The following is a 22,633-nucleotide window of genomic DNA, read 5'->3' on the forward strand; positions in this document are numbered from 1 at the left end:
GGGTTTGAGTCCTGGTGTCACACCTGATTACAGCTTCCTTCTGCACACCCTGTAAGCAGCAGGTGATGGCTCTAGTACTTGGTTCCCTACCACTCACACACATTTGGGAATGATTGTTACTTTTAGAATTTAAAATTTTCCTATTCAAAAAGATAGCTCTCTACTACTTCAAAAGTTATTTTACATCTTTTACTACAATCCTATTTTTTGTATTTGTCTCATGTTTTACTAAATTCACTCCTAAATACATTCATCTGTCACTCATTTAAATAGGGAGTTTTCAAACTAGCTCATATAAGGGGGAAAAAAAGAGCTTTATAAATGATCTTTTTACTGTTCAAATCCCCTTACAGAATTTTAGAAGCCTTCAGGGAGAGTCTCTGTTGCAGCACTGGCACAGCTTATTTCAATTTCATTTCCTTTTGCAGTCACCAAACTCTAACACAATACTGGGTCACAGCAATAGGGAGATGGAAGTGCCAGGCACTTACAACATAATCCTTCAGTAATCACCATCCACCCGCCATGATGCTCCATGGGCTCAGTAATGTGCTGGGCTCTTTCTTTCCTTTTACCTTTGTTTTGCACTTAACAGTTTGTACCATTTTGCCATATTTGCTTCATATGTAAATGATACACACATGTATTTCTGAAAGCGGAGTGAATATAGTAATACCATATAACATGGGATTTATGGACAAAGATCTTAAAATGAAGGTAAGAATAATATAAGAGATATAACTTAGTGAAGACAACATTTATAAACACCTACATACCAAATAACATGACATCTACACATTAAAAAAAATCATACTCACACATACACACAAACTTCCACATACCCAAGAAAATGTGGTACTTTTTGTGTCTGGCTAATTTCCCTTAATCTAATGATCTCTAATTCCACCTATTTTGTTGCAAATGTCCGGATTACATTCTTTGTTTTTGAGTAGTACTCCATTGTGTGTATATACTGCATTTTCTTTGGTATCTACTCATCCACTTAAGAGCAGCTACATTGGCTACTGTGAACAGAGCTGCAGTAAGTGTGGAAGAGCACTTTCTGCTACTCTAACTTACTTTAAGATTGTAACAGGAATGTCTACTGAATAATATCAAAGGTGTTTTCAGTATCAGATGATAGAATCAACATTCTCCTTTACTCTGCTGTACTAACAATGTTGAGAGACTTCACGGTGCAAAATCATCCTTACATTTCTAGAACAAACCTCAACTTAGATTTGACTTGCTAACCTTTTCAAAGGACATTTTTGTGAGTGATATCACTGTTGTTAGTAGGAAAAAAAATTGTCGTGCCACCTTTAACAGATTTTGATATAAAGGTCTTGATACTTTTCATAAAATGGAAGGCCTTCTATCTTCATATGCACTGTTTTTTTCCCATAATTTTTCATATCTTGGGATTTATTACCTCCTTTGGATCAAATTTTGGTAAATTATAATTTGTTAGAAAACCATCAATTTTCTATAGGTGTTAAAATTTTTTACCATAACATTGCACATACTCTTCTCTTGATGAATTTTTAAAATCCTTTTGAGATCTGGATAATGTCTTTTATTCCTAAAGTAGTATGTATGTGTATATATATATATATGTAATATAGTATTAATACTGCTTTTATGTGTTTTAATTAGTCAGATTCCTCTTTTTTGTTTGTGGCCATTCCCATTAATCTAAGCTTTCACTGCTCACAATACCTTCCTTTGTGGATTTAGAGAAAATTGTTAGATAAAATACTTGGTTGACTTTCTATTCCTTGAAAAAAAAAGTACCTAAAATATTTCAGCTATAACGTATTCTTGAACACCTTAACAATTTCCCTGTAAGTTTTGATGTGAAGACTTCTATTTATTTAATTAACTTCCAGATAATTGGCCATTTTGCATTTGATTTTCAATTTGATGCAAAAAACATCTCCAAGAGGTTTTCTTAATTTCAAGTATTTACATCTCACTTACTATGCTCTCATTGCCAGATGAGCCAAGCATCTCCCTTGCACCCCAAATTCATCATTTTTTCCCGACAACCAAATAAAGTTTTTGTAAATGTTTTATAGACACAAGAGAAGATGCATATCCTCTGTTTATGAGGTAAAATGTCCTACATAATTACCATCTTATATAATTGTCTACTTTGTCAAACTTTGAAAGAAACATAGCCAATTCTCTAAAATGATTATAATTTTATCAGTTCTCCTGTATTTCGACTTCTTCTCTCAACATTCTGTAACTATTTTGTCTAACAGATGAAGGAAATGCCTGTAACAATGTTATTGTAAATTATATTCTTTATCCTTAAAAATATCTGTTTTTCTTACTCAGTAAGTTTGGTCTTGAGTTTTGCCTCAATTGATGCTAATATCTCCATTTTTGGCTTTCCTTCTTTTTTGCATTTGCCTTAATCATCAGCTCCTCTGGGTTATTTTGTCCCACCCGTGTTTCTCATAAATAGCTTAAACTTGGAATTTTGTTTTTTTCTAATCAAAGACTCCTTGTTATTTACAACAAGACTTCAAAAAATATACTTCCATGTGACAAGGGTTATATTTGGTTTGTGTCTGCCATATTTGTCTACTTGGACAGTTGTTGTGACAATATTCTTACTCATTCCTTTTTGTGCTGGATTAATTAAGCTTACAATTCCATTCTTTCTAGTAAGTGAATTTTTTTTTACTTCATGCTTATTTTGTCAGTTACCTTTCCGTTTATTAAAGAAAAACACGAGTCTACATCATCCACCGTGGTAGACACAGAGTCTGCCACCCACATCTCCCTGGAGGAGGGAAGGCTGGCCACCACTGGGACTGTGGCCAGCAGACACCCTAAGCTGTCAGCAACTTCTGGGTCTGCCTTCTCCTCGGTCTCAGGCTCTGGGAGACAGCCACATACCCTCTCCAAACAGGCAGTCCAGGCAGTGAGCATCCTGCATGGGTGTTTGGCTTTGCATTTCTTCCCTCCTCCTCTTAGTTTACTAATCAACTACCTCAGATGTGTGGCTTAAAATGACAGAAATTGATTTTCCCATAGTTCTGGAGGTCAGAAGTCCAAAAATCAAGGTACCAGCAGAGCCATACTCCCTCTGAGATTCTGCTCAGAATGTCTCCTTCCAAGCTCTTCCCAGCGGCCGGTAGTGGCCATGGGTCCTGGGCAGCTCCTGGCTGTGGCTGCATCACTCCAGTCTTGGCCTCTGTCTGCGAACAGCATTCTCCCTGTGTACTCCTGTCTTCAAGTGGCATTTTACTCTTCTCATATGGACACCAGTGACACTGGCTAGGGCCCACCTCTGTGACCTCATCTTGACTTAATTACATCTGAAGACTCTATTCCCAAAAAAAGTCAGGCACACAGCTACAAGGGGTTAGCACTTCAACATTTTGGGGGGACAGGGAGTGTAATTCAAGTCATAACCTAGGTACTAATTCCAAATAAGCATCATAAATCCAAAACTCTGAGCACTTGCTCCCAAGAACCCAGTGCACAACACCTCGTCTCTCTTCCTTGGCAACAGGCAGAGATGGCTGGAATATTCTTACTCTTGATTGCCTGTTCCACCCCAGACTACTGAACATCTCCTCACAGTATGTCATTTAGAAGGGATTAAGAGATCTGAGTCAATAAATGCCAGCTCATAGTCACATGATCACCATGCATTTACACTTGAGCATGCATTGTGCAAGGTTCACTGCTGTCACCATTGCCTTGGCCCTTCACCTCCTCCCATCCTGACATATTTGTTCTGATCCAAGTCTCATTTGGTTCAAACACCTGCAGTAGTTCTCTCAGGGGTGGCACAGTCACTGCATGCTTGGGAATGTCTTTATTTTGTCCTCCTATAGGAACACATCTCTGTCAGTCCAAGACTCATGACCCAGTCCTTTTCCTTCATCTCTCTATAAATTACAAATTGCTGTCTTCTTGTTTCCCAGTTTACAGAGTCTGAGGTTCTGTATTGGTAACCAACTACTTTTCTCCATATGGAAAACTATGCATTTTTTTAAAACACCATTTAAAAATTCCTTAATGATAAATTTTTCTTTTTTTTGCATCCACCTTCCCCAGTCAAGAAACTCATAAGGATTAATATTGCTCAGAAGGCAGCTATCTGATGATGTGACATAAATCATGAATAAAATTTAGGCCAGCTCAGTGACGAATTAACACTGCATATCCTTCAGTCAGCACTCTGAATATTATTCCTCTTCACCATCCTGTTGATAGGAATTGTATAGTGTAGGATTCAGGGTTATAGGGATTGGCAAGAGCCTGGAATGCAGAAACTCCAGTGGCCTCATCAGGGCTTACTCATGAGGCTCCTGCAAGAAATGCGTTGACAAGTGATCTGACATGAGGCTCCCAGTTAGAGCTGACTTTCAAAAATCATTTCTGACATTAATCAGAGCTACCTTATGGTGTCATATGGTTAGACTGATGAGTCATCAGCTCAGCTGACAATAATATGCACCAGGCAACAATTTTCTTGACTGCTTATCTATCCTGGTATTTAGGGCCTGGATTATGTTACCTGAGGGATAAGTAATTTATACTGTTTTGTAACTTTCTACATTTTTATTATTAAAAATGTATTTGAAAGGCTGAGTAACAGGAAAAGATAAATCTTCCATACACTGGTTTACTCCCCAAATGCCAGCGACAGGCAGAGCTGGGCCAAGACAAAGCCAGGAGCCAGGAAGCCCATCTGGATCTCCCAGGTGGGTAGCAGGGGTTCAATATGTGGGCCATCATCTGCTGTCTCCTAAGCGCATTAGCAGGAGGCTGGATCAGAAGCAGGGGTGCAGGCAGGACTCTGTGGCATGCAGGTATCTCAAGCAGCAGATTAACCTGCTGTGCCGCAGTGCCTGCCCCCTATGTTTTTTGAGGAAAGGAAAGATAGTATCTTTTACTGAGCAACACTGATGTGTGAAATTGTCACACACGTGACCTCATTGTCTTACAAATAATCTTTTTACCCTCCTCAGTGCAGCCTGTGCTGTTCTGACACTTGTCATTGACTGTCTATGAAGTCCATAGGACACAGTCATTTTTAATTTTGCTATGACAGCCTGGCTTTGCTATTCTCTACACCAGTGCTGGCCATCACGACCAGTTAGGTAGCATTTTTAAAATTAAGACTCTTAGGCCAGATACTGAAATAAGCAAATCACTGCTTCTGTGTGGTGGGTCCAGGGAGCCCGTATTTTCAGCATGCTTCACAGGTTTGGGCCCATCTAAGCTACTCTGATGAGTAAAAGCAATGAAGAGATTTTTATCATATCAAGAGATGTATGAGGGTCTCCTAGGGGAAACAGAAAGCACTCTGGGTGTGATAGAGAGGGAATTTAATACACAGAATGGGTCATCAGAGAGATGGATTAGCTGAAAAGCTAACTAAGGTTAATGCGCCTGGGAGAGCAGTAGTAGATGGCCCAAGTCCTTGGGCCTCTGCACCCACGTGGGAAACACAGAAGAAGCTCCTGGCTCCTGGCTTTGGAACGGTGAAGCTCTGGTGGGGTTTGAACATTTGGGGAGTGAACCAGAGGATGGAAAATCCTCTCCTTCTCTGTTTCTGCCTCTCTCTCTCTCTCTCTCTCTCTCACCTTCTCTTTGTAACTCTGCCTTTCAAATAAATAAATAAATCTTTGAAAAATACAATCAAAAAATAATAAGAAAAGCTAAGCAGAGAATAGTGATGAATCAGAAATTAACATCAACAGGACCCCACTACCGCTCTTAGGGCCAGATGCAAAACAAGAGGAGGTGGTGTTAACAGACCTCAAAAGCCAGAGGTGTCTGTGGAGGCCAGAATGCCAAGGTGAGAATTCACTGGCAGAAGTTGGTCATAGAAGAAGCAGAATGTTTGGAGGAGTGGAGAAGACACAGTCACTGTAAGAGGCAACACCCGAGAGAGAGAGAGAGAGAGAGAGAGAGAGAAGATCCGGACTCCTTCCTTCCACCTGTCAATCCCTGTCTGTGCCAACCAGCTGAAAACCATCTGCTCCCAGTAGAGCCTGAGGAATGCACCCTGCAGAGGACTTCCCTGTGATGTAGAACAGGGACAAGAGAGGAATGCTGTCAGGACATTCGAGCCAGTGATGGGCCACAGAATGAAAGAGACATTGCAATGAAAGTGGGGAAGCATATATGGGGTGATGATGTATCAAGGACACAAATGTGGGATTGGGAGGGTGGCTAGGAGCTGCTACAAACACTTCTATTTTGAGGACTCGGGGAATTTGTTAAGAGCTTACAGAGATCACTTCCCTGTGGACAGGGTATATTGCAGCCCCTTCTGTGGGTAAGACTGTGACTTTGGACAATTTGCCTGGAGTCAAGAAAGCCTAGAGCTGAGATTTAATCCAGAGTTCTGAGACCTCAAATCTCATGAAGCAACCAGGCCTGCTGGGAAGAACACTGGACGAGGCCTCAGAAGACTAGTTCTAGGGCCGCTCTGTCTGCTTCTCTTTTACCATCAACTGTACTGGGTCCATTCAGTGCTTCTAGACTGAAGCCAATGCCAAATTTCACCTCAAATCCTCTCTGAACTGAGGCCAGGACTTATTAATTACTTGATCATGATGAGAGCAATCTGTCCAATGGGAGCTGAGCTTCCCCAGGACGTCATAGTCCATTGTTTTCAAGCCATTCAGGCTGGAGATGCTAACATTCCCTAGTGCATCTTCCAAAAGAGAAGGCAATTAAAAGGTAAATCAGACCTTGGTCCCACCTGTGTGTTAATGCTCATCGTTTCTGTTTTAACAATGCATCTGAGTTCATGTTCACCACCTTATAGCAAATATATCCGCCCTTCCATTCATTCAGTAAGCACTTACTGAGCATCACGTGTCAGGCAGGGAGCTTGGCCCTGGCTCTTTAATGGCAAAGACAGTTTGCTGACAGTTAATCATCAAAGAAGTCACATCAACCAGAGACAAGGACATGTCAACAACTATGTTTCATGTACTCTACTCTGGGATTCTGGAAGAAGAACTGCGCACATCTGCCTGTGTGGGTCATTAAAAGATTCACTGAGGAGGAACCGGAAGCAGACTCAGAACTGGAAGCAGTCTGCATGGACAGCAGGTTGAGAGGCAGAATGTGGGGAAGACGCCCCGCCGGCTTCACTGCGGCTTGCTTAAAGACGGGTGCTGCAGCAGGAAGGAGCGTGTTGACACTTCCATGGGTATTTTCTAAGGTCATCAGTCTTGCATTGTAACTTACTGGAAGAAACAATGTCTGAGGCGATAGATGAGCTAATGACCCTGGTTTGATCACTACACAATGCACACAGCCATCAGAACAGCTCAAAGTACTCCATACATTCGAGAACTTGTAAATCAAAATACGACTTGAAAAAAATTACTCCTTGGGCTGGTGAAACTGCTGCCTGTGATGCCAGCATCCCATATGTGCACCAATTGCATTCCCAGCTGCTCTACTTCTGACCCAGCTCCCTGCTAATGTACCTAGGAACACAGTGGAAGATGGACCAAGTACTTGGGCTCCTGTTAACCACATGGGAGACCTGGATGAAGTTCCTAGCTTTGGCTAGGCCCTAGTGCTGGCTGTTGTGGCCATCAAGGGAATGAACCAGCGGATGGAAAATCTCTCCCTCTCTCTTTCTCTTTCTTTCTCTCCGTTCCTCCCTCTAACTCTTCCTTTCAAATAAAAAAAATCATTAAAAAAATTAATCCAAAACAATACATAGTTTGGGATATAACTCACAGGATCAAAGATCTCCTGATATCTCCCCATCTCTGATCATAAGCGATCTTTTGCCTGATTAAAAACAAATGTGTGAAAATGTATATGATTCATGAAAACCTAGCAAGCATCCTCAGGAGAATGTCAGCCCACCACATAGTCTTACTGGGATGGCAGGAAGCACTGCTGTTCTCCTTCCAGCACATTTGACAAGTGTGCTATCTTTGTGCTGTGGTTTTGACCATAACAGTACAAAAGCAGCAACAATGATAATAAAAAAATCAGGAGACAACAGGGTTTAAAAACATGATGGGTTATTTTCTGAGGCTTGAATACAAGCAACAAAAATATATCAAACTGACAGTCCTTGACATAGTTTCCAAAGTGTCTATACTCTTCAGACCAGAAACAATTGTTATAATAAAAATAAACCTGAGTTTATGATTCCTTAAGAATATTTGCATAATTTTAAAGAATATTTGCATAAATTCTCAAAGAAATTTAGAAAGCACACATGTTAAATATTTGCACAATGGAAGCCACCGGTACATACATATGTTCAGACACACGGTATGTTACACGTTTGTATGCCCAGACACCATAAAATTAGAAGTATGATATCTTGCAATCAACATAAAGTTCTCCTTTTCTCACTGACGAAAATAATTTAAATGAGTTTCATTTCGTGCATCTAATATTTATATAATGAAAGCACTGCCAAAACCAATTCCAAATGATGGCACCTGCTCACTACGAATCCAAATGGAGACCAATCAAAACAAATTGCAGGGCTCTTATATTCTCCCATAAAACACATTCATCAGCTCTCAGAATGGCTCTCACAAAGTGAATAAACAGAATAGCTATAAATGGTGATGACAAAAGGCTCGGCATAAAATGAACCACTGGTAATTCATTTTCCCAACAAAGGTTGTGTTAAAAGAATTCATACTCCTTTTCAAAACAAGCCTTCATTGCAAACAAGAGACAGAGGAAACTCGAAGTTGAAAACAACCATGGGGGACGTGTGGTTTTTAAACCATTATTGCATGGTCTTCTCCTCCTTGATTTTATTTTAAAAACACAGAACATATTCCTGTGTGTCGGGTGGTAGCATCTGAGTGGGAGGGGGAAGTCAGGAGAGCAAACAGGTCTACGGTCACACTGGAACATAATGAAAATTTAATGAACACTGTTGTTATTTTTCTCCTCTTCCCAGTTGCATCTGGGATGAGCACTCAGAATCTCACACAGCTGGGCTTTCTGTGTCCCCATGACTTTCTCGGTCCTAGTTTTTACTGGACTGGACCTCAGGCAGACATCCCACAATTGCATTTTTACCTCATGGTAAAATTTCAGACTTTTTTTCACCATATTAAGCCACATGAAAATAAAAGACTCACACTTTCTTAAGAGTGCATGCCTCAGGGATCACTCAGTTATGAAAATGACTTATCATAAACCACATGCAAATAAAGCCAACGATGAAGGTAGAGACATGCTTGGTCTCACCAACAACCAAGTCTCTTTGGCCTTGCTCTGGCAGCAGTCTACAAGGTATTTCTGGGTCTATTTCATCTTCTGTTGAGAAAGGCCAGCAGCACAGGTCTCCCACATGCCCCAAGTGCAAAGAGGAGCTGGGAGTCTGTCCAGAGGACCCTTCTGCTCCAGGCACCTAGGGACTCTGTGCCTGCTGGGAAGTCCAATGAACACAGAAGGCAAGGCCTCCGTTAGAGAGGAGGATGCTGCTGCAAGCAAAGTAAGACTGAGCGTAAGAAATGCTTTGCCCAACCAAATGCCTCTTTTAAAGCCTTACTAAGGGCCTGTGTCATGGCGAATAGGTAAAGCCAAACTTGTGACATTAGCATCCCAAAAGAGCACCAGTTCGTGTCCTGGCTACTCCACTTCTAAAGCTGCAAAAGGAGCAGAAGATGGCCCAAATACTTGGACCCTTGCCACACATGTGGGAGGCCCAGATGAAGCTCCTGGCTTTGGCATGACTCAGCTCTGGCCATTGCAGTCATCAGGAGTGAGCCAGCAGATGGAAGATCTCTCTGTCCCTCTTTAACTCTGACTTTCAAATAAATAAATCTTTTTTTTAAGTCTTTTCTATAGTTCTGAACATTAAGCTTAATTGGCAACAAGTACTAACAGTCATTTCAAACTAGCCACATACAAATAGGTGCCTGAACAAGTTCACTGAAAAATGGAATTAAAAGATAAGTTTACTTTGAGATAAAAGAATTTTGCAGTCTATACATAGGAGAAGTGTTCAAAAAGCTCACAGAAAGTGTGTATTTTGAAAAACACTGAGTAGATTTCTAAATGCTTTAGCAACAAAACTTTTCTTTTAAAACCAACTTTTTGAAGAGCCCTTGTACACATGTCTAATAAGGGAAAACAGCGTGAAAATAACCATTAAAAGGCTGTTCAGTGACTTCAGCGTGCACGCTAGGCCTCCCGGAGGTGAGGACTGTGGGAGATGGACCAGCAAGCAAGACAGTCTCTGTGGTCAAAGCTGCAAAGACAGAAGCCAGAACGCAAGTCCATCCAGCAATGGGAGTCTTCAGAAGGATTAGGAGCTCAACCTGCACACAGACTCCACCTCTTCAAGCCTTCAATCGCTTGTAGGGAATGCCCTACAAACTCAATAAAAAAAAAGAAAGGAAACACATAAAAATAATAATAGCCAGGCCAAGAGATCACAAACCAGCTGTTGGTCACCACATATTAAATTTCCAGTGCTTGGTACATGTTTGGCTGTGTGCAGGGCTGAGATACATGGAGTAAGGAGTTGCTTCCAAAGAAACAACAATTTCACTAGACAATCAAGACTAGAAGGAGAAGTTGAGAAGAAACGGGGTGGCAGGGGTCTAGGGTAACCCCCCCCCCTTTTTTTTTAAAGATTTGTTTACTTATTTATTTGAAAAAGAAGAGCAGCAGAGAGGGAGAAAGAGAAAGAGAGAGAGACAAAGATAGACAGACAAAGATCTTACATGCACAGGTTTTTTTCTCAAAATAGCCACAACAGCCAGGGCTGAGCTAGGCCAAAGCCAGGAGCCAGGAACTACACCTCAGTGTCTTCCACATGCACGGCCAGGGCCCAAGCACATTAGTAGGAAGCTGAGTCAGAAGTGGAGCAGCCAGGACCTGGACCAGTGCTCTGATAGCGATGCTGGCATCACAAGCAGTGGTTTGATCCACTGGGCCACAACTCTGGTCCCTACGGTAATGGTCTCAAGGGATGAGTGAGATGTCGGAGCAGAAGAGATGGGCTGTTAGAGGGACAGAAGGGGCAAGCACGGAGAAGGGCACGCCTGGCAATACAGGTAAACTCTCCCAACACAACATGGAGACAAGCTGGTGGGATCACCAGTGGAAAGTCCACAGCCGTGGGACCAGGCACAGACGTCACAGTTAGGAAACATCTGCCGAAGACTTTTGACACCAATGTTTTTGAAAACTAATATTGTTTATGAGTAGACAAGATGAAAAGGCAAGGGAAGACCTGATCAAAGAGAGGATGCTACAGACCAGGGCAGGGTTGGACACTGAGAGGAAGGAGCCCCGTGTGTGGTCACCATGGAAACATTGGCTGACCCTGGGCTGGACTGGGCCTGAGGAGTACGGTATTAGGTCCGTGGTAACCAGGCTTTCAAGTTTCACCAACCACCGAAGACCACGCAACATCAAGAGCAGCTTTCTGGCCGGCGCCGCGGCTCACTAGGCTAATCCTCTGCCTGTGGCGCCGGCACCCTGGGTTCTAGTCCCGGTTGGGGTGCCGGATTCTGTCCCCATTGCCCCTCTTCCAGGCCAGCTCTCTGCTGTGACCCGGGAGTGTAGTGGAGGATGGCCCAAGTGCTTGGGCCCTGCACCCCATGGGAGACCAGGAGAAGCACCTGGCTCCTGGCTTCGGACAGGCGTGGTACGCTGGCCACAGCTGCTGGCCGCGGCGGCCATTGGAGGGTGAACCAATGGTAAAGGAAGACCTTTCTCTCTGTCTCTCTCTCTCTCACACTATCCACTCTGCCTGTCAAAAAAAAATTAAAAAATTTTAAAAAAAGAGCAGCTTTCTCCCTGCTGCTGGTCACCCTTGCCACTCCCAGCACTCGCCTGCCCCGGGCCACCCCAACAGATGATCCCCATGGCAAGCTTCTACAACACAGAGGCTGAGGGGCCTACGCAGCTTTGGTCCTGGACCTGTGCAGAGCCAGGGCTTGCCAAAGTCATTGGAGCAGCAAATGACGAATTTTGCAAATTTAACCAGTGTGCAGAAAAATTCACAGGTAAGACTTGGTGCTTCTAGACAAGCAGACAGACAGAGATACTGTCAGAGCCCGACAACCTTGCAGTCCCGAGATAGAATCCAGGCAGACTCCCTAGCAAGCTGCTGGGATCTGCAACGGCCCCACCCTAGGTCTGCAAAATAATGATCTCCACCATGCACTGGAGCTCTTCACAGGTGTTTCTAATCCTGGCAGCTAAACTCCCCTTAACTGTCAGGAAATACAGCATCAGTAAGCTTCCATAAGCTATGCTGAGGTCTTCACCCCCTTCCACCTGTCACCACCCACTCTGCAGAGCTGCTCCCAATGGGACAGGTGGTGGCAGCTTGGTCACATGGGAGTCACGCTGCCCAGCTTCAATGCCCACTGCTCTACCCACCAGTTGCCTGGCCTCCTCAAGTCATTGCATCTGTGTGCCTCAGTGTCACTGAGAAACAGGGAACTTGACAGTCATGAAGCTGGTCCATAGCACTCAGAAAGGCCCATGCTATGGAATGCACAGTCCATGCATTAGGCGTGGTTGCTATTATTTTTGGCCATCCTCTCCAAAGGCACACAGGAGAAAGAAGCTGTCTCCACTCCTCTTTGTGACTTCTTGTGAACACAGAGAGACTCAAGGCATTTAAGCCCAACTAGGCATGGTGCTCATGCACCATTCCACACGCTACCTGGACCCTAGACCCTCACTCGAGGCAAAGGTGCCTGTATCCACACTGCCCTAGCCCATCCAGAGGGCTCACTCTGCCACAGATGGTGCAGGCTCCCAGCCAGCCTCTGGCCAGTGCCCAATGTTAGTTCCACCTGAATGAGCCTCTCCATCACCCTGTGTGCACCCACCCCCCAGGGCCTCTCTCCTGGAGCACAGCCGTGCCCTCCTAGCCCTTGGTCGGCACACTGATGTCAGGTACAGGCAAGTGCAGAGGGGAGCTCAGACTACGCCTGCTCCCAGTCCTACTCGTTACCAAGGCTAATACAGATGAAGCACACCAATGGAGCAGGCACTCTTTTAAGTGCCACGTGGATGAACTCATTGAGTCCTGCAACAACTCTAAATCACAGGCTTCTGTTATCTTCATTGCTTGGTTGCAGGGAAAAGGGAGGCAACAGAGAGATAAAGTGATTTGCCCAAGCTCACACAGAGCAGGGATGAGAATGCATAGACTGGCTAGTTCTACAGTTGCCCCTTCTTCTTTTCTCATTTATTTATTTATTTATTTGAAAGGCACGGTATGGACAGAGAGCAAGAGAGAGGGAAAGAGGGAGAGGGAGAGAGGGAGAAAGAGAGAGAGAGAAAGAGAGAGAGAGAGAGGGAGGGAGAGGGAGGGGGAGGGGGAGAGAGAGAGAGAGAGAGAGAGAGAGAGAGAGAGACTGACTGACTTCCATCTGTGGGTTCATTCCCCAAATGGCCACAATAGCCAGAGATGGGCCGGGCCAAAGTCAGGATCCAGGAGCTTCATCTAGATCTCTCATGTGTGTGGCTGGGGCCCAATCACTTGGGTCACTGTCCACTGCTTTCCCAGGCCATTAGCAGGGAGCTAGAATGGAAGTGGAGTACCCAGGACTGAAACCAGCACCCATATGGTATCCTGGTGGTGGCTTATCCCTCTACGCCACAACACCAGGTCCCCAGGGTTGTACTCTCACCCCTCTGCTAACAGCCGATTTTAAGACTTCACTCACTTCCCAAGTGTCCTATCTGACAAGCTCTGTGTTCTGCCCCCAGCCTCCCAAGAAGTGACAGTGCCTTCCCTTTCTGTAAGCACTGGGCACTCAGGGGAGCCATGCCAACCCTTCTCTCTAATGCTCAGCTAAGGTTTGCTCTGAGTTCCTGCAGCACCCCTGTCTGGGGCCCTCTCAACCATTCTCCTTCCCCCAGTCTCCAACCTTGCCTTGGCCCTGAGAATATGAACAAGTTGTCTGTCCAGGGCCCCTTCCTCTCAGCTCCTGGGGCCTCTTCTCCTGGACCCGACCCTCTGGCTGCAACTCTGTCCTCACTCCTCTTCCATGCAAGGTCAAATTCTCAAAAGTCCTGCCTTGCCTGCCACCCCATCCACTCAACTCACAGTGGCACACCACTGGGCCTCCCTGAGATCCACCCCGGGTTCACTAACACAGTCTTTGCTGCTACACCCTGAAGTCTCTCCCTTATGTTTCCTGACTCCTCGGAAGCATCAACACTGACTGTGCCCTGCTCACAGCAGGCTCTCGAATCTTTGTTGAACTGATGGATGACCAGTCCCCCTTTGCCAGGGGTCCCTTCTCCCCTCGCACCTGACACAGCCAACACGGTCATTTGCCTTCCCTATATCCCTTTTCCTTAGGTCCACTGCAGCAGGGGAAATGAGGTGCCCTGCTTAACAAACAAGAAACTTGTACTCCCAGATGTTCATGCCCAGGGAGACCTGTTCAAGAGGCAGGCCCAGTTGGCAGAAGAATTTCTAGCACTTGTCTTCTGCTCCTCACCTTTCTTCTACAGATGACAGATAAGAGAGAGGCATGAGCAAGGGCTCCCACTACCTCTCTGATCACTTTTTTTGGGGGGGGGTTTCTTCAGCAGGCTCCTTTCTTGGGCTGTCTCTTAAAAATTCATGTTCCTTGTGGTCTCCGTATTCTTTTCTGCTCACTCACTCTGAGTAATCTCTTCCAACGCCTACCTATTTGAAATGACTCTCAAGTAACTCTCGAGTGCAGATCTCTTTCCTGAGTTCCAGATTTACATTCCCAGTTACTTTCAGGTTCCTACAGGGTGTTAGAGACACTATACATTCAGTGTGCCCCAACCGCAGCTTGTCTCAATCTACCCCACTCAGAGAATGTTGCCACAGGCCACGCACTTGCCCAAGCCAGAAATCAATACTCTACTCCCCCAACTCACCAATCCAATCCTTTCTAATAAATCTCCTTACTGTTCTTTGATATGAGTTCTTTCCTCATATTTGTTTTTTTCTGGAACTATCTTAATTGAGACCTCACCAAAGCATAGGTTACGGTCTGGGCCTTCTAATTAGTCCTCCTTGCTGGGGCACACTACTGGTACAGGGACCATGATGCAAACCTGTCAATGCCACTCTCCTTTCTTAAAGTCCTGCAGTGGTTTCCCACTGTCTCGAGGCAGACCTCAAACTCTGGCACAACCCATGACTTCTCAGGCCTGGCCTTTTCAGATTCACCCCTCCCGGAGGTCCACCCCCAAGACAGGTTGAGCCATGTGGGATGATTTGCCATTCCCAGAATGCATCATGCTCACTGCCTCCTGCCTTTGTACACTCCAATGCCTGACATGCCACATCTCCATCCTCCACTGGGCAAGCACCCACTGTCCTCCAAGACACAGCCCAGGCTTTACTTCTTTCTGACTTCACTCCTACCCCTCCCCAAGAGGTTCAGGGTCTCCCCTCCGTGCTGCTGGCATGCTGAGGGCTCACCTCTACTGTGATACTGACTGAAGCGTCGTCACAGTTACATTTCTTCCCTTTCCACTATACTCTAAGCTCACTAACGGCAGTAATATCTACAAAGGTACTTCCAAAGGTTCACAGACAAGTGGATGAAAAGGTAAGTTTATTTGGGTGCAAAAGACTTCAAAACCCATGTGGGAGCTTTTTGAAGACCCTCTCACATGCATATATTTCAAAGTATTTTGCACTAAAGTAAACTTTGTTTTCATTCCATTTTTACATGCACCTTTTTAAGTATCCTCATATCTATCTATCTATCCCCATCCATCCATCAGTTCTTCCATAAATCATAGTGCCTGGCATATGGACAAACTCAAGTCTAAGGTTTAATGAATATATCCATGAATATATCTGTTATTACCAGATAAGCTACCTCAAATACTGAAAGGACATCTTATTCACTCCTCATGTATTATGTGGACACTTACTGGATGCTTTCTTCCTCTGTTTTAACACTGGATAATGAATGAAGGTTTGTTTTGCAGAGTAATAATGTGGAAAAACTAAGCTATAAATTTAACATCCCACCTATCTCCACAAGATCTCTCTCTCTTTCACTGTTTTATGTTTATTTTATACAAGTTTTGGATTATTTGAATGAATTTTCCTTTGGAATAAATCTATACAATGAATCCATACTCCTATCTATTATAAAAATATGGGGAAAACAGGGAAAATCACAACACGGAAGCAGCCAGCGATCTCCTCATCTACAGATGCTCCATTCTCTGGGCATCTTCTTCTAAACGGCTTGCTATTTACTTATTTGAAAGGGAGGCAGAGATCTTTATCTGCAGTTCATACCCTAAATGCACACAACAGAAGGAGCCTGGGACACAATCCAGGTCTCAAATGTGGGTGGGAGTGGTCCATTCATCATTTACTGCCTCCCAGGGTACCATTAGCAGGAAGTTGGGTTGCAATTGCAACCAGGACTTTGGCATGGGATGCTAGAGTCCCCAGCAGTGACTTACCCACTGCACCAAATGCCCATACCTAATAATCCATTTTCTGTGATGCCCACACAGATTTCACTCTCCATCTCCTGTTTCTAGACTAGCACAAAAGGCTGTACTCCTGGGGCAAACCTACGTCATTCACTCGGTCAGAATTCAACAGGGCATTAGTCACCAAACAAGACATGAAGGTGCTAGGCAGCAGCTGCTGGGAAGAGTGAAGACCTCTCAGCCTGGGCACAACTTCTCTTGGATCAGATGGGTTTTTGTCTTCGAACCCTACTCGGGTCCCAGGGTGCTGCCATTGCAAAGCCACTTTATCCTAAATGAAAACCTGATGCAGGATTTTTACGTATCTCCTCAGTAAGACTCAGTTCATCCTGACCCATTCTACTCCTCTCAATAGGCACATTAAACTCAGAGATAACAGTGTAATTTTTTATTAAATTATGTGCATTTCCATGGTGCCAAAAGCAAGAGAGAAAATCCCTAGTCATCAGTTTTAGACTATATTTCAAAATTGATCCACTTGGCGGACTGCCTCAATGCTCACCACTTGTCAACGACTCAATACCGAATACCATACGTGTGCTCTCTTCCCAGCTCCAAGGAAGAGGATAAACCTAGAATTCACAAACTCAGCCCAAGGGAAAGAAACCCAGGCCAGATCTAGCATTGCCTTGCAGATTAGCAATCCAACAGGGGAAAAATGTGCCCCTTCCCTAGTGCTAATGCTGCTAAGCTCCCCTGGAATTCTAAGTCCTCTCATGCCCAGGCTTGTTCTCACAGGATAGCCCTTATTTTGGAATTTTTCATCAGAATATACAGAAGTACATCCTGGTGCAAGCAAACCACCCACCACACACACACACCACACACACAACTTCAATCACCTTATCAGAAGGCAGACAGAGGAGTCTGGGAACACAGCAATGGCTTAGAGTACCACCAGATCAATCTGTCCACGTGGTAGCAGCAGGTGCCAACCCAGAAAGCCCTGGGAATGGGCATGGAAACATGAAACTTGGGTCACAACTTGCCTGTCTGGGAATTTTGTATGGGGGGAAGAAGGAGATGCAAGTACAGTGGATGCATTAGCAGCAGCAGATGCGTTCCAAGACCTCTGGTGGATGTCTGAAACTGCAGAAGTACAGGACCCTATAAATATTGCATTTTGTTTTTACTCTATATCTTAGCAACCTTGGCATATCATTATTTTTCTTTCATTATTAAGTCAAAAACTTTCACCTTTTTCCTTTGGGGCTCACTCTGACCTATGTGAATGGCCAGCACTATTACTCTTACACTTTTGGGCCATTAGATAAAAAAAATTTTTTTTTTTGTTGAACACAAGCATTGTTACACTGCAGTATACTGATAAGCAAGATAGCTCCCAAGTGCCTAACAGATGGGTAGCTTACATTTTCCAGAACTGGATGGTGCAAAATCTCATCACACTACTCACAATAGCATGCAATTAATATATATGAATTATTTACTTCTGGAATTCTCTAACCTTTTTGGATCATGGTTGACCAAGGGTAACTGAAATCACAGAAAGTGAAACTGTGGATAAGAGGGTCTACTATACAGAGAAAACTGCTGGAAATAATCTCAGACTTGAGTGCTCACAGTTTAGCTCCTCAAGAGCTTACCATAACAGGGTATTGGAGCAAGGGCACCCAAACACTCTATCCTCACATGAGAAGCTGGGGCCACCTTCACTGAATGGCAAAAGCACTCTGACTTCCAAAAATCCTTCTCTAAAAAGAGAAGAAAAAGACACCTCTGGGAAGATTTAACTCTGCAAAGAAAAATGTCTCTATCCAACAGAAGATGCATAGTGGTGCTTCAGTGTGGGCTGCAAGCCACCTACCATTTTCTCATCAGTGGGATACCCTTGGGCACTGCAGGAACTATACAGAGCTGTACACAGCAGCCCTAACCTTCTAAACACAGCTTCCATCCACGGATAGCTGGGTGGGGCAACTTTTCAAGGTCAGTTTTAAATCAGTACAAGGAGAAAGGTGGAATCTAAAGAACCCATGGTAGTTCAGGCTGTCCTTGCATGGAAACCATGGAATGCCAGATTCCTCTTTCATTTGGTGAGCATCTTGTGCATGTATAGGTCCCATGCTAGACTCTGGGAGAGAGACACAATACAAACCTTAGAAACAGGCAGTCTAAGGATAAATCCAACCCTAATGTTTGCTGAAACCAGACAAGAAAGCACTCACTGGCCTAAACTGGGCAACTGCTGCCCACAATATCTGCACCCCCATCAGTTCCGGTTCCTACAAGGAACTGCTGTGGGAAAGCCAGGATTTTGTAAATCATCTATGGAGAAATGTCTGTTTCAGTCTTTAGCCCATTTTAAAATCAAGTTGTTTATTTTTTCTTTTGCGACTGAGTTGTAGGGGCTCCTTACCTATGTTGGATATGAATCCCTTATCAGATACACGGTTTGTAAATATTTCTTCCCATTCTGCAGATTGCCTTTTCACTCTGTTGACTGCAACCTTAGCAATGCAGAACTCTTTAGTTTGATGTTGCCCTACTTTTGAGTTTTTTGCACTTGTTGCCTGTGTTTTCAATGTCATCCAAGAAATCACTGTCAAGATCAATGTCTTAAAGCTTTCCCCTGCATTTTCTCCTAGGAGTTTTACAGTTGCAGGTATTACATTTAGATTTAGATCTTCAATCGATCTTGAGTTGATTTTTGTGTATGGTGCAAGATAAAGGTCCTGTGTCATCTAGTTTTGCTAACACCATTTGTTGAAGACAGTATCCTTCCCCTGAATAAATTTTTGGCATCTCTGTCAAAAATCAGTTGACTGTATGCATGGATTAGCTGTTCTATATGTCTATTTTTCTGTCAGTGCCAAACTTATAATATACTCTTGATTGCTGCAGGTTTTTTTCTATATATATGTGTATGTCTTTTTCATTTTTATTCAAAAGGCAGAGAAACAGACAGACCTTCCATCCAATGGTCCACTCTCCAAATGGTCCTACAGCCAGAGTTAGGCCAGGGTGAAGCCTGGAGGCAGGAACTCAACCATGTCACCAAGGTCTCCCATGTGGGTGTTAAGGACTCAAACTCTAAAGACATAGCCTGTTGCCTCCAGGGTGTGCACTAGCAGGAAACTAGAATCAAAAGTGAAGATGAGACTCAAACCCAGGCACTCCGATATGGGATGCTGGTGTCATCCTAGCTGTTGTGCCAAATGTCTTCCCCCCACAACATATTTTGATACCAAGAAGTGAGATATATCTAGCTTAGTTCTTTCTCAAGATTGCATTGACTATTTGAGGTTAATTTCTGGCACATGATCAACTTTAGGATTGATTTTTCTATTTCTATTAAAAAAATTGTAATTTTGACAGGGATCTCACTGAATCTGTAGATCACTTTAAGTAGTGAGGACATTTAAAAAACACAAAGTCTTCCAATCCATGAATATGGAATGTCTTTCTGTTTATTTATATCTTTTATCAGTGTCTTATAATTTTTGTGTACAGCACTTTTGGCTCCTGTGTGAGTTTATTTCTAAGTCTTTTACTCTATTTGATGATACTGTGTGTGAGTCTGTTTTCCTAGTTTGCTTTCCAGATAATTTACTGTTAGTACATAGAAATGCAATCATTGATAAGGTAGGTCTTTGAATTTAGAATTAAACTCCTTGGTGTTCTAGGACAGAACAGGCCAGCCCCTGACTCTAGGCTCACAGCCTTCTCTTCCTCCCCACAGCCCTGTCCTTTGTCTCCGAGGGCCTTGTGTGCACGAGCTGAGCCCTGCCTGTGCCTCTGTAAACACTGTTCTCCACCATTCATGCTCAAGAGTGAATACTTTCAAGAGACGAACTTGGGGAAGAAGCTCCTAGCCCTGAAAGCACAGTCAGCATGACAGGGCAGGGAATTCTGGAATTATGGGATGCTGGTTACATGGAGTTTGGCCTAGAAGATGCCACACAGGCTCCAGTTTTGAATTCTCAGACTTCAGTGGACAGGACACCATCAATGGAGGGCCAAGGTGGGACCCTTTAAAGTACAAGGCCCAGATGAGGTGGTCAAGGGCAGGGGCTCCTCTTACCTGGGCATAAGGGGAAATGGGCAGTTTCAACAACAGCCAGTCAGCACTTAGGTGTGATGGACACAGGAGACAAGGGAGCCCACAGGAAGGGCACACAGCCTGTACTCCGGAAAGGCTCCTCTGAGGGGGGATAGTTACCCGAGTTGGATCTCCAGGGATAACTCACAGGGAGCAAGGAAGAAATCAGTGCTTCCAAGACTCAGGGGCAACACTTGCAAAGGCGTGGGGCTGGGGAAACACGGCACCCTCCAGAAATCTCACAGTGGAACTCAGAGCATGCGCTGTGGAGGGGCTTCTGCAGGGAAGGCCTGGGGTGTCCATCATTTGCACAACCATGCGTGCCATAAACTGAGTCCCTGATAAACAAAGGATATGGACTAGAGAGAGGGCACCAGTATTCACTGTTTATAAATAAGTACACTCCAAGTGCTTTTTAAATTAAAGCCAGCATGCTGAGAGGAAGTGGGATCACCTTAACACAACTTTACCCAGATGCCAAACCTTTCCTTAGCTTTGGACTTACGTACCCAACTGACACCTCCTTTAGAATTCGGAAGTTTATTAGACAGAAGTCCTAGACAAAACTCAGAAACCTCTGCTGTCCTGCCCCTTGTGACTTTCTCCTCTCGCTCAGTGCCACTTCATTTCCCTTCTCACTCAAGTTAGCAAACTTGGAGTCATTCTAGAGTTTTCCCTCCTCCATTATCATGCCCTCCTCCAAGTCTGGCTGATTTCTCAAAACCCTAACCCTCCATCTTCACCACTACCTCTCAGCCCAGTTAGCAGCATCTCTTGCTGAGCCTAATACGAAGTTCCTAATTGGTCTCCCTGATTCTATTTTCCACAAGGCAGGAATGATCTTAAACAGGAAATCAGTTCACCTTAGGCTCTTGCGTAAAAACCTTTAATGTCTGGGCCAGCACTGTTGAGTGGCGGGTTAAGCTGCAGCCTACAGTGTGGGCATCCCACACGGGTGCCAGTTAGCGTCCCAGCTGCTCCATTTCTGGTCTAGCTCCCTGCTAATGTGCCTGGGAAGGCAGTGGAAGATGGCTCAAGTGTTTGAGCCCCTGCACCCACATGTGAGACCTGGAAGAAGCTACCAGCTCCTGGCTTCCACCTGGCCCAGCCCCCGTCGTTGCAATCATTTAAGGAGTGAACCAGCACATGGAAGATTCTCTCTTTCTCTCTGTTGTCCTTCTCTCTCTGTAACTCTTTCAAATAAATAAATAATAAATAAATGAATACATTCTTAAAAAGAAAAAGCAGCTTTAATGTCTTCTCATTGCATTTAGAATAAAACCGGAAATCCTTACCTTGGTCTAGGACATCGTGTCTGATTCGCTGCTTTCCTTGCTATGCAGCCTCCGTCAATACTCTTCTTCCCCTTGTGACTGTGTTTCAGCCCTATTGGCCTTACGTCAACGGCTCCAACAACCACCCACCTCTCTCTTCCGTGAGGACTTTGCACAGGCTACCCTCTTTGTCTGCGATGTTGCCCCCCACCACCACCACTCAATCCACAGCAGGTGCTTCTCTATAGTTCAAGCTCTCAGCTCCTTGTTTATTTCCTTCCTGACCTTTATTATAATTGGCAATGATTGCTTATCTGCATTTTTGGTTGCTGACTGTTTCCCCCAGGTGTAACACCAACTCCAGAAACCCAGAGGCTTAATGTCTGACAAGAAGTAGAGATAGAGTTGTTAATTAAGTTCAGTGTCTGGCCCATAATAGATGCTCAAGAAATATTTACCAAGTGAGCAATTTTACAGCCATATGAGAAGTCTACCCCATGTATCCCTCTCTAGTCTTTCGCTAATTAGGTTTCTTAACCTTGAAAAATTCCTTCCTTATAAAACAAGCTCAAAGTTAATAAAGGGATCATTGTGCTTTAAGGAGGTTTAATTTAAATCTGGGCTTCAGTAGATTATTTTCTTCAAGTATTTCACATGGGCTATTATGTGGACTCCACAGGGAACTAAAAATAAAACTAACATGGATGAAAATTCATTTATTTAAAATCATGGCAGTAAGACACTTATTAAATGTGGAAAATATTTAAATAAGACCTTGATGGCTTTCTCCTAATGTATCTATTGAGTCTAAACCTCTGGTTTCTTTCCA

At 44.0% G+C, this 22,633-nt stretch overlaps 1 protein-coding gene across 5 annotated transcripts in view; it reads right to left on the reverse strand.

Moving 5' to 3' along the window:
- Nucleotides 1-22,633, reverse strand: part of PIP5K1B (phosphatidylinositol-4-phosphate 5-kinase type 1 beta) — a 393,421-nt gene that overhangs the window by 202,929 nt on the left and 167,859 nt on the right. The window contains exon 1 of one of the 5 annotated variants that reach the window (XM_070051060.1): nt 21,826-21,964. The exons of the other annotated variants lie outside the window; for them this stretch is intronic. The gene's annotated coding sequence lies outside the window, so the exon portion shown is untranslated. Of the gene's footprint in view, nt 1-21,825; nt 21,965-22,633 lie in introns of those variants that run through there. 5 annotated transcript variants of the gene reach the window in all.

This window comes from Oryctolagus cuniculus, chromosome 1, assembly GCF_964237555.1.
Source record: "Oryctolagus cuniculus chromosome 1, mOryCun1.1, whole genome shotgun sequence".
NCBI classification, from domain to species: Eukaryota; Metazoa; Chordata; class Mammalia; order Lagomorpha; family Leporidae; genus Oryctolagus; species Oryctolagus cuniculus.